We start from the raw sequence: 13,106 nt of genomic DNA on the forward strand, positions 1-13,106 counted from the left end.
AGATAGATGGTGCATTAATTCCCATACATGGATACCCTTTCACATGTCTTTGTCCCCATTTCCCTTGCCCCCACCCCCACTCCTCATCTTGTTTTCCCCCGTTCCCTATCCAACTTCAAATAACCAAATACAAATATATCCGATATATCAGGTAACAAAGTGAGATACTGTAACAATATGAGATAACCAAGGGACAGCAAAAGAGATGAGAGATAACATAGTACCTTAAGAACAACAATCATTCATTATTATACTTTATTTCATTTTTAAATTATTTTAGGTATACAAAGGGGTTTCAGTGAAACATCATTTTTTGATTTATTTTAAATGTAAAAATATACATATTTATCATGCCATTTTTAAAAGTGCAGTTTAGTAGTGTTCAGTATATTTATAATGTATTGTGAAGCTGATCTCTAGGACTTTTCAACTTGCAAATACATTGAACAACTCCCAATTTCCCCCTCTGCTCAACTATACAGCCATTAGTGTACTGTTATTGTTAAGAGCCTGATATGGAAAGAGCCATAAGTTTTGACTGACTTGCCTAAATTATTTCCCTTAGGTTTTTTTGTTGTTGTTCTTTTATGTTATTCTACGGCATAAAATGTGTCAGGCCTTCTTTCTTCTTTAAAGCTGGATAATGTTTAATTATTTATGCTGGGTGCCCTTGGCTCATGCCTGTAAAGCCTAGCTACTCAGGAGGCAGAGACCTGAGGATCAAGATTCAAAATCAAATGGTGTCTCCCAAACAAAGTAAAAGTTATGGCAATATTCTCCTGTCCCAAAGGGTACATGGTATGATTATATTAAGGGAAAGTGATCATCCGTCATATTTTTAGTTGAAGTTGAAGGGCATTATCAGCAAAATACATTAATGACCCACTGTGTTGTGGTAAAAGAATTGTGACATAAGATGTGCTTGCTGGTGAATAGTAGTAATATATTTAACACTAATTTTGGTATCAAGAATGGGGTCACCCCATACAGTTTCAAGTTATGGATTCTCAGAACTACTGAATAGATAAGCATAGATATATTTGAGTAGAGTATTGAAGTCCATGCATCCTAATGATTTTTTTCCCTCAAAGGCAAGTACCACAAACCTGTATATACCAAAGGTCTACTGGGCAAATTTTTGCAACATGTTGCTTTCAATTCTTTTGATCATATACCCAGACTCCCGTTGGATCATCTTTGAATATTTGAATTTTGGGTTAGTTTTTGTGATAATACCACACTATACTGTTTTTTTGTGGCTGCCCATCAATAGTCCAACATATACACGTCTTCATATCCTTGCAGACACTGCGTGTGTGTGTATGTGTATGTGTGTGTGTGTGTGTGTGTGTGTGTGTGTGTGTGTGCGTGTGCGTGTATGCACATGTGTGTGAATGCTTTCATCAGGGCTTGAATGTAAGGCCTTGTTGTCTGGTTTCTTGTTCACAGCTGGTATCCTTCCATTTGAGCTACACCTTTAGTCTGGCATTTTTTCTGGTTAATTGGAGAAAGACTCTCACAAATATTTCTCCCAGATCTCAGCATTCTAAGTATCCACAATTACATTAGGGACTTTATTTTCATATGTGTGTCCTAAAATAGTTCTGATTTTTAAAATAATTACAGCCAAATATTCCTAGAAACTATCTCAAGAAAAATGATTTAATACCATGTGCTGAAATAGTGCAGTAAAATGACATTTGTTTCTTAGAAGAAATAATCAGAGTTTATACAGAAAGAACTCAGAGTAGCTAAGTGTAGAAACATCCCCAGTTACATTGATAACAATTGTAAAGATATTTTGAAACTTCATAAATTTCAAGTAGATAAAATTTAACAATCATATTCAATACCACCAAAAGAATTTTTATGAAATGGTGCCAATTTTTGTAACTCTTAGAATCATGTTGTATATTTGCCTTCTAGTAGTCTCTTTCACATCTATACCACATCATTTTATCTTTAATTTATTATAAGGAAATACTTTAATATTTTAATTAAGTAATGATAAAATACAAATTACCAAGAAAAAGACAACTTCAACTCATCAAAATAAAAAAATTACAAGTTTAATAGGAAAATTAAAAGACAAGTCTGAGACTAGAAGTTGTTCATAGTAGTGATAATAAGTGACATGTATCAATAAAATAAAATATTTGTACTAAATAAAGCAACTGACTGGTGATGAGTAAAGTCTGAATGATCTGTATATTGAGGATTTCTGCATGTATTCATCTATTGATAAGAACAGATTACAAAATAAATTCTAATATGGTAAGTTTCTCTTGTTTCAGTGTGCCAAAAATTTATAACTGCAATTTTTGTTTTTTTTGTTGTTGTTGTTTTGGCTTTTGGTCTTGGGGCTTCAGTTCTGGCCCTGAACTCTTTAGCTCAAGGTTACTGTTCTACCCCTTGAGACACAGTGCCACTTCCGATCTTTTAGTGGTTAATTGGAGATAAGAATCTCCTAGGATTCTCATGCCTGGGCTAGCTAGATCTTAGACTCTTGAGTAGTTAGGATTATAGGTGTGAGCTAGTGGCATCTGGCTAACTGCAAATTTTTATAACCATAATTGATTCCTAATGACAGGAGTATTGATGAGATCAAAGCCTTAAGGATACTTTGATAGAGTAACTACTAACTTTGAAATTTGTATAAAATTTTTATTTTAAATGTGTAAAAGCCACAGAATACAAAAATGGATATGTATTTTTTGTTTTTTATTTTATTTAGTTGTTGGAATAATTTATAGAGGGGTTACAGTTACATTCGTCAAGTAGTGGGTACATTACTTCTCTAATCTTGATATCCCATCTCATGTTTTTGTCCCACACTTTCCAACCCCCCATCCCTCCAGTCATTTTGTTTTCTGCCTTCCCTTCCCTATTTCAAATATACAAATAAGTGTATATACAGGAATTTCAAATCATGAAAATGAAGGCTTAATACTTTCCATTAATGATTAACCCCTCTCATCCCTTGTGTAGATCAAAATTAAAGACTTCACATAAAATGTCTTATTTTCTCCCATGGAGAAATCCCACTCTCAGGGATTCAGAAAGTTGTTGGTGATTAAAAGAATAGGAAAGTAGATAAGAACAAACTTCAAAAGAAAACTGGAGATGTCTGTTTGAAAAGAGGTCATTCAGAAACACAGGTAAACAAGGTGACTGAAAGTGTATTCAGAACAAAGAAAAGTGAAAGTGTATTCAGAACAAAGGAAAGTAATTTTGAAGATACCAAGAGGTGAGGAGAAACTGTTTAAGAGAATAAAGCATTCTTTTGGCTGAGAGGCTAAGCTGAGTAGCTAGCATGCCTTGCTTTTGATTGTGTTAGAGATAATGTTGTTATATCATTCTGCAAATACGCAAGATTGATATATGCAATATTTTCAATGTAACATTATTTGGAACAGTGATTAAAAAGGGGAAACAAACCTAAATATCCATTAAACAGAGAGTAGAGAAACAAATGTTATTTATTCAATGTCCTTACAATCATGTCAAGCCAAGTGTCAACATAGGCAGATCTCAGAGAGAGATGACATGGAATGCAAACAGCATACTGAAGATCATTGAGCAATAAAAATCATGTAGGCAATTAACAAACTATAAAAACATGCAAAGAATGCCTCACATTTTCTTATTTTGAGATTATTCTTGGGATGATGATTAGCTACTTTGAGATTGTTTACCGAATCTTCCTAGACAGGAGAGTCAGCAAAGATGATATAAACACAACTGGCTAATGAACACTCCAATAAATGAGTAGCTGCTTTTTCTCTTTCAATGATTATGAACCAGAAGAAACAGATACAGCTTCTTAGAGAGTCATACAGAGAATCAGGGCTTTGACATTTCAGTCTACCGTAAGGTTGTCCATCTATGCTCACTTTATACCATATAAATAAACAATGGCGAAACAGTGCTGTCAGCCCTACCTATAGCATTTTCACATTTGTCTCTTTGGTAGAGAAGAGTAAAGATTTGAACAATAATGTTTAGAGCCAGCCAGGTTCTCTAGAGAAACCACTCCCTTCCAGGGAATTTTGAGAAGAGATCTAGCTATCAATATTTCCTTTTCATCCAGAGGTAATAATTTGAGGACCAGATGAATCATTCAAATATTTATAGGGGATACCTGCCCAGACCAATGCCTAGCCTTTCATCAGATTTAAAGAAAGATATGTGTTCATCATCAAAGGTATTTTCAAAAGAAAACACTCATTGGCGTTCATCTCTTTTCTTATCCCTGCCTCCCCAGCATTCATTTTTAATATGAAAACAAATCTTCATATTTCTATCAAAAGGTATTGATGTGGATGGAATAATAATAATGTGCTTTTTAACATACACACAAGACAACACTGCTGAAATGTATTCTTTGACATGTACATTATTCCATGTCATGAAAAACTAGCCCTAGGCTTGACCTAGCTATGCCCTTAACTTTCCTAATGAATTAGTCTTTCCCACGTTGCAAAACACAGGAACACTTTTCTCAGGTCTGTATTACTGTCATTGGTTGAGCCTCCTAGGTTCACATCTCACATAATGCATCCTTTTTTTTCCTTTGCCTTCATCCCAAAGTGAAAACTATGGGCACAGCAATCAAACTGAAGAAAATATATCTCTTTACTAAACAAACAATAAACCTTTGCTTCCTTTGCCAGGTAATAATGACAGCTATATTTTTCTACTTTTTTGTCTTTAGGTTTAAACATTGTTACAGATGTCTATTTCTAATAGCCAGACTGCTTGTGTCCTGAGGCATAGATCTTCCATGAGGCCATTCAGCTTGCAGATTTTTCCATCTGTGTAACTTTTCATAACTGAATCTGTTTCTTTCAGTTGCATTAGCAGTGCTAGTGATAACATGATTCAACACACCTTCTCACTTTTTGCCAGTAGACTTTTTAATTAGGCATCTTAAAATTTGCTTTGAATGCATTAATAATTCTTTCATCTTGGCCACATTTCTTAGTGGTTAAGAAAAGTAAAACCTGCACAGAGCAATTAGTAGTAATATAAGGACTTCTTCCTATAGCCAAACTCCTGCTGAGAGCTACAGATATTTAAAAATAAAGTAAATTTGCTTAGTATATACCAGTGCTTTAATTGATTGGGTCTTAATGTAAATATAAATTAGTATATATTGTTCACTTTCAGAGCAATTCAATCAATTACATGATCATATGAAACCTATTAATTAATATACTTTGCATATGTTGACTCTTGATATTATCAGAGTTATGCATTAAAAACAGAAAAATACAGCAATATACAAATAATTTCACCACAGACAGCAAGATGGCCTATCAGAGAAGAACTCAAGGAAAAAAGAAGGATAGTGTAGTATAATGAATAAAAACACAGGCTCTAAATTTGGAAAAGCAAAAGGATATAAAATTAACCCACAATGGCCAAAAGTGTGTCCTAGTGGTTCGATTTCTTGGTACCACATACACAGTAAAAGCTAGAAGCAGTGCTGCAGCTCAAGTGATAGAGTCTTGAGAAAGCTCAAGGACAGTGCCCAGGCCCTGAATTCAAGCCCCAGGACTGGCAAAAAAAATTAAACCTCAAATACCGGTAGCTTTTATGTATGATAACACAAGAGTAAGACTAAAATCAGGAAAGTAACTCCATTTTAATAGCCTCAAAAAACCCACTAAGACACACACACACACACACACACACACACACACACATAGAAAAAGAGAAAGAAGAGAGAGAGAGAGAATCTTACACTTTAGAACAAATTTTCGAATTCTTGTATATATTGGCTTGGAGAATAATCCCTTGAAATACTTCTCACTACATTTTAAAAAATAAAAATGAAATTCTGTATCTTCAAAAAATAGAAGAAATATTAAGGCATTCTTTATTTTTACATATTTCTTCAGAGTTTTCTGTTTTCAATAAGTGTTCAGACCTGAGGTACATGATTCTTTACAAAGTTTCTAGAAACTAAGCAAGATACAAGATTCAGACTTGATAATATAGTTTTGTTAGAACTAAATTTTTCTAAACAACACAAATCTTATATTTGTTAGTGTTAGAAATAATTACAGCCAGGAGTCTTTTGACCTAAAAAACTTAAACTTCCTATTTATTTTTTCTTGACATCTTGATGATTTGAATCATTAATTAAACTTATGCCATTTATTATTGAAATGACAAATCAAAATCGTGATATTTGTATTTGCAATTACAACTGTTACTTAAGAATTTTCAATTATATGAAATTTATGAGGAGCTGATGCAGATGATTAAGAATACTTTTTGTTTTTTCTATACTCTCACTGAACTTGCAGTCCTGAGTATCAAAGAATGTACAGATCAACCCTGATTGGCGAATCATCGGCATAGTCCAAGTTACTTTTATGTTCTCTTCCAAAAATCACCTTGCTATGTTTCTAGCATTATGAAACATTTCCTTGCAATTAATTCTTGATGTAATGGAGGGTAATCTAATGGAATCAGAATCAAATTAGATCTTTCAGAATGATTGATTCTGTTTTTAAAATAGGGATCAGCCAGAATATCATGAGGGAATACTTCTCAAACCTTTATGCCAACAAATTTGAGAATCTAGAAGAAATGGATGAATTCCTGGCCAATATTAACATACCCACACTGAACCAAGAAGAACTAACCCAACTCAATAGGCCTATTTCAAGCTCTATAATAGAAATGGCAATTAGAGAACTTCCACCTAAGAAAAGCCCAGGGCCAGATGGATTCACAGCTGAATTCTATAAGGTCTTCAAAGCACAGCTCATACCAATACTCCTCAAGCTCTTCAATGAAATGGAAAAATGAAGGTTCTTTACCAAACTCATTCTATGAAGCCAGTATAACCCTCATCCCCAAACCAGACAGAGATTCATCAAAGAAAGAGAACTATAGACCTATTTCTTTGATGAACATCGATGCAAAACTTCTCAACAAGATACTGGCCAACCGTCTACAACAACTCATCACAAAAATTATACACTATGATCAAACAGGATTCATCACAGGGAGGCAAAGCTGGTTCAACATACGCAAATCAATTAATATAATTCAACACATCAAAAGGAGCAAGGACAAAAATCACATGATTGTCTCAATAGACGTGGAAAAGGCATTTGACAAGATCCAACACCCCTTTATGTTAAAAGCTCTGGAGAAACTAGGAATCCATGGAACATTCCTCAATATATTAAAGGCTGTATATTACAAACCCACAGCTAGTATTATAATTAATGGCTAAAAACTAAAGCCATTACCTCTAAAATCAGGAATGAGACAAGGATGCCCACTCTCTCCACTCCTCTTTAACATAGTATTAGAATTCCTAGACAGTGTGATAAGGCAAGAAGCAAGCATAAAGGGGATCCAAATAGGGAAAAAGGAAATAAAACTATCCCTCTTTGCAGATGACATGATTCTGTATTTAAAGAATCCTATAGACTCTACTCCCAAGCTCCTTGAGCTGATTCAAAGCTTTGGAAGAGTAGCAGGCTATAAAATCAACCCTCAAAAATCAACTGCCTTCCTTTACGCCAACAGTGAGAGGAACGAGGCAATAATCAGGAAAGCAACTCCTTTCACAATAGCCTCAAAGAAAATAAAGTACCTAGGAATTAGCTTAACTAAGAATGTAAAGGACCTTTTTGATGAAAACTTTAAAACCCTAAAAAAGGAAATTAAAGCAGAACTAAGGAAATGGAAAAGCCTCCCATACTCCTGGATTGGAAGAACCAACATTGTGAAAATGACAATCTTGCCAAGGGCTATCTACAAATTCAACGCAATACCCATCAATATCCCAATGTCATTCTTTAAAGAAATAGAAGAGGCAATCCAAAATTTCATATGGAATAATAAAAGAGCCCGTATAGCAAAAACACTTCTTAGCAGAAAGAAGAGCGCTGGAGGAATTTCAATTCCAAACTCAAGACTCTATTACAGGGCTATAATGATCAAAACAGCTTGGTACTGGCACAAGAACAGGCCTGAAGACCAATGGAATAGAACTGAGGACACAGATATTAAACCTCAGACCTATGGCCACCTAATCTTTGACAAGGGAGCTAAAAAAATAGAATGGAAGAAAGACAGCCTCTTCAACAAGTTGTGCTGGCAGAACTGGTTAAGCACATGCAGAAAACTAAAGTTGGATCCTTCTTTGTCACCCTGCACTAGAATTAACTCCAAATGGATCAAAGACCTGGAGGTAAAAGTGACATACTGAAAACTTTACAAGAAGGAATAGGAGATACACTAGGCCTACTTGGCACAGGTCGAAACTTTCTTAAGAAGGACCAAGAATCACAACAAATCAGAGAAAGGCTGGATAAGTGGGACTGCATTAAACTGCAGAGCTTTTGTATGGCAAAGGACATAGCTAGTAAATTAATTAGGAAGCCTACAGAGTGGGAGAAGATCTTCACCAACCAAACAACGGACAAAGGCCTCATATCTAAAATATATCAACAACTCAAAAAATTGAATCACTCCAAAACTAATGTCCAAAGTAACAACCATCCCATTAAAAAATGGGCCAAAGACTTAAAGAGAGTCTTCTCTGAAGAAGAAACAAAAATGGCCTATAGACACATAAAGAAATGCTTAACATCTCTGGTCATAAAAGAAATGCAAATCAAAACAACTCTAAGATTCCACCTCACTCCAGTTAGAATGGCCAGGATCAGGAAAACGAGTAATAAGAGATGGTGGAGGGGATGTGGCCAGGAGGGATCACTACTACACTGTTGGTGGGAGTGCAAACTTGTTCAACCACTATGGAAAGCAGTGTGGCAGTGCCTCAAAAGGCTAAACATAGAACTCCCCTATGACCCAGCAATTCCACTACTTGGCATTTACCCAACCATCCAGAAACAAGGACATACTAAATCCACTAGCACAACAATGTTCATTGCAACACTATTCACCATAGCAAAGATATGGAACCAACCTAGATGTCCCTCAGTTGATGAGTGGATCAACAAGTTGTGGTATTTGTACACAATGGAATTCTATGCTGCTGTCAGAAAGAATGACATTGCCCCATTTGTTAGGAAATGGAAAGACTTAGAAAAAATCATATTAAGTGAAGTAAGCCAGACTCAAAGGAACTTAGGCTCAATGGTTTCCCTCATTCGTCATAATCAGTAGAAACCTTGGGCTCTACTAGCAGAGATCTGCAATAGAGCAAAATCTTGATACATAAAGCCATATAATGTGAAGCTAATTGAAAGGACCTCCAGGATATTGAAACAAAAGCCATATAATGAATGATTGTTGTCCTTAATGTACTATGTTATCTCTCATCTCCTTTGCTGTCCCTTGGGTATCTCATATTGTTACAGTATCTCACTTTGTTATCTGATATATTGGATATATTTGTTTTTGGTTATTTGAAATTTGATAGGGAAGGGGGGAAAACAAAGTGGGGGGTGTAGGGAGGGAGGGTAATGGGTACCAAGACTTGTGAAAGGGTATCAATGTATGTGAATTAATGCACCTTCTATCTGGCAGATACCATGTAACCCTTTTATTAATTACAATAAAAAATAAAATAAAATAAGTAAAAAAAGAAATGAACCCCCCAAAAATAGGGATCAGGTTTTATTGAATAAATCTCTAGATATACATGAAAGATACTATTCTTCACTTTTTAGACATATCCATACAAAAGATACTCAAGCCTCAAATACTTTCATTCATGTTAGAAATAGTGGTGACTTTATTCAGCGTAACGTATCTTATTCTAATTTCTGAATATTCTTAAAGGGTTTTTGAAAAGTGTACTATACTGTTAGACATAGAGTTCATTTAGATATGTCTTTCTAACATCCATGCTTTAAATAGCATGTAGAAAGATGAAGAAAAAATAATGAAAACACCACTTTCAGATCTCATGGTATAACTGGATCAAATATTGTTTTCGTAGTTCTGGCACAGAATGAAGATTTTTATTGAGCATTCAAATTTTCAGGTGTCTTTTCCATTTTACCCTATTCCTTGCAGACTCTCACATTGTTGACTACATAGCAGAGTCTAGTAGATGCATCATGTTCAGATTAATATTGGCTATAGCTCAGCAAGAGACTTTTTGGATTATAAAGAAATTTCATGGGAAATCCAGGGTCAAATATTTTGGGAAGAATATAATAAATGAAGAAGAAAGAATACTGAGAGAATGGCAATCAACTGAATTTTACTATTACTTCTATGCTGTTCAGGGAAATCTTTAACCAGTAGACAATGATATTTTTGTTGGTTTGTTTTTAATTTATTTTCATTGTGAAGGTGATGTTCAGAGGGGCTGCACTTATATAGGTCAGGTAATGAGTACATTTCTTTTTGAACAGTGTCACCTCTTCTTTCAATTCTTTTTCCTTCCTGACCCCTTCCACCCAACAAATTCATTTCCAATATATCTAATATCACTGCTGACTTAGTTCATCCTTTGTTCCACCTTTTCTGTGCTTCCCCCCAAAGCAGATAAACTGCCATACAAGAAAAAAGGTACAGGAATCAAAAACAGTGATAAAAGTGGGGAAAAAAACAAACTACAAAAAAGAATCTCTTTCTCTCTCTGTCTCTGTCTCTGTCTCTCTGTCTCTCTGTCTCTCTCTGTCTCTCTGTCTCTCTCTGTCTCTCTGTCTCTGACTCTGTCTCTCTCTCTCATTTTATGTCAGTCCTGGGGGCTGGAATTCACGGCCCAGGTGGGTGTTGTCTCTGAGAAATTTTTGCTCCAGGCTGATACTTTACACTGAGCTATAGTACCACTTCTAGCTTTTTCATTTTAGTGGTTAATTGGAGATAAAATTTTATGGATTTTCCTGCCTGAGCTGACTTTGAATCATAATCCTCAGATAGATAGATAGGATTACAATCCTGAGCCACTGGCACCTGGCTAAGACACAGTTGTAATACCTAGTCAAGCCAGTAGAAAATCTTAGATTTCTCTCCTACCTAAAACCCTCTGAGTATAGCTTTCTGTTCTAAATCTCTTTGGCTATATTCCAAGGTATGTCAGCTTCTTTTTTGCAGGCTATATTGTTGAATTGGATGGTGTGTGATTTGAAATCACACATGGAAAATGAAACAGGATTGCTGTATCTTTTTTCTCCACTGTGTAAACAGAGAAAATAATTGTTTTTCATCATGTTGTTGGCTCAGAGGACAAAGAATATATGATTCTCCTCATATGTTAAAGGCTAGATATTAAACAAAAATATAGATTAACACAAAGACAAATACTGGTTTTACAGGTTTATATATTTATTTATGTATTTACTTGTGTGTTGTGCATGCTCAATATGACTAAAGTATGGTAAACTTATTGTGAGACAGGTGGTAAAACTTCTTTAAAATTAATATGCACCTTAAATAAAAATGTTAGGACATCGAAGCACATCTTGTCTTGGATATAGGCATTAGTGGGAAGTAAGACAAATAGGAATAGGGAAGAGGGAAATTCAGAAAAATATTTTATGTTTAAAAATGGAACAGTCTATTAATTACAATAAAAATTATATGAAAAAAATTAATGAGACTAGATTGAGAAGAGAGAAGGAAAGGAGGGAGAGGAGAGGGAGAGAAGGAGAATGAGGAGGAGGGGAGGAGGATGCTAAAGGGGGAGTTATGATCAAGAAGCATTGTATACATGAATGAACTTGTTAAACTCCCCCCTTGTACACTGGCTGATGTCAAACAAAAAGAAGAAAATGTGATTGGGTCATCCTATCCATAGATGGGGTAATATCCATATCCTTGTTATATTTTTATAAGACTAATTTCTATGTTGACACAAAATTAGCATATATGATAAGCTAATTTACATCATGTATATGATATATGATAATTTTTTTGAAATTCAGGTTTTTAGTTTGCTTATATAACTTGCCACCAGATAGTACATGGTGTTCTCTTTTAAGAGATGACATTTAGTTGCTTCCAAGGTATGTCCAATCTGTCTCCTATTTCTAGACTTTACATTTTTAATGAATAATATCACAAGAAATATTTTAGTTGCAGTTTATGAATATTGGAAATTATTAAACTGAGCTTCTTTTGGGGGGAAGGGGGTCATGGCCCTTGAATTCTGGGTCTAGGAGCTGTCCCTGAGTTCTCCAGCTCAAGGTTACCACCCCTGCCCCTGAACCACAGCCCAACTTCCAGTTTTCTAGAGGGTAATTGGAGATAAGAGGCTCTGGTCCTTTTGTGCCCTGGCTAGCTTTGGACCTCAGTCCTCAGACCTTACCTCCTGAGTAGCTGGGCTAAACTGAACTTTTTAAACCAGAATTAACTCAATCGTATATATATCTACAGTTTGAAACATGCAGCAGAATCTGCATGTAACAAAACCGAAGGTAATAATTTATCATTCCAAAACAGTGAAAATGTTGAGTCTTCAGGGCTTTTATGCATGTTTTCCTTCTAAAATCTTACTGGTATTGACAGTGAGAATCTACAACTATCTTTGCTGATGTGAAGATTAATTAATGCTGTGAAAATTAATCATAGATTTAAGATAATATATTACTTCGTACTTATTTATATTTTCTGTGGTAGACACTTCTGGTAATGTCTAATCAAGTTATTGTAGCTTTCATACTAGCTTGTATTTTTTATGTTCACTATCTCATATATCCACCAAATATTATGTACTTTTTATGTTTTATATATTTAATTATCTGAATACTGCTTTGAGATCATTTTATTTCTCATGTAGCTATTAGTTTTAGTCTCAGTGTTTTATCAATTGCTTTATGTTTATATATATATATTAGATGCTTATGTACACACATTTTAAATATCTATATTGTTGCATGGTTATCATGTAAATTGGACTTCATTATTTCCTATAATGTTTTTTTTCTTGCAGGGAAATGTTCCCTTCCAAGAAGTTTAGGCATTGAGCTTTGGAGAGGACTACAAAGGTGTAATGTCTGTGTGCATCTCATCATATAAGCTAGTATTTATCAAAATGAACTTCAGGTGATAGGTACAAGATCATTTTCTTTGTTGATGTTTTCATTTTCTTTTTTTTTTTTTTTTTTTTTTGCCAGTTCTGGGACTTGAGCTCAGTGCCTGAACACTGTCCTTGG

This window comes from Megascapheus bottae, chromosome 8 (assembly GCF_031878675.1).
Source record: "Megascapheus bottae isolate mThoBot1 chromosome 8, mThoBot2.hap1, whole genome shotgun sequence".
Taxonomy (NCBI): Eukaryota; Metazoa; Chordata; class Mammalia; order Rodentia; family Geomyidae; genus Megascapheus; species Megascapheus bottae.